The sequence below is a fragment of the Tarenaya hassleriana genome, unplaced genomic scaffold (genome assembly GCF_000463585.1).
Source record: "Tarenaya hassleriana unplaced genomic scaffold, ASM46358v1 Cleome70, whole genome shotgun sequence".
Classification (NCBI taxonomy): Eukaryota; Viridiplantae; Streptophyta; class Magnoliopsida; order Brassicales; family Cleomaceae; genus Tarenaya; species Tarenaya hassleriana.
In genome coordinates this window covers 61,364-61,675 of record NW_010969549.1, presented here as the reverse complement: position 1 = coordinate 61,675, position 312 = coordinate 61,364, and positions in this window count along the sequence as shown.

Here is a 312-nt window from a genome sequence, read left to right as displayed (position 1 = left end):
ACATATGTCGATCCCCGTGCGGAACGAGTTGTAAGCACGGTAACTCAACGACTCACCCAACTCTCGCAAAATGTTGGCGATTCAGCGGGTTCTTCATCCGGTCTCTCTGCATCGAACCAAGATCGTTGCTATGTGGAGGTGAAACTTAAAATAATTTATTTTTAAATATTATATTTTAATATTTTATTTCAATTTTAAATATTTTCTTTATTTTTCAGTCGGTCTCTCCAAATAAGGGCCGCATCTATGGATTAGGAGGATTGCAGCGAGATTTGTTCGATGATTTCGGTGCAGCAATTCCTCCTGGCATGC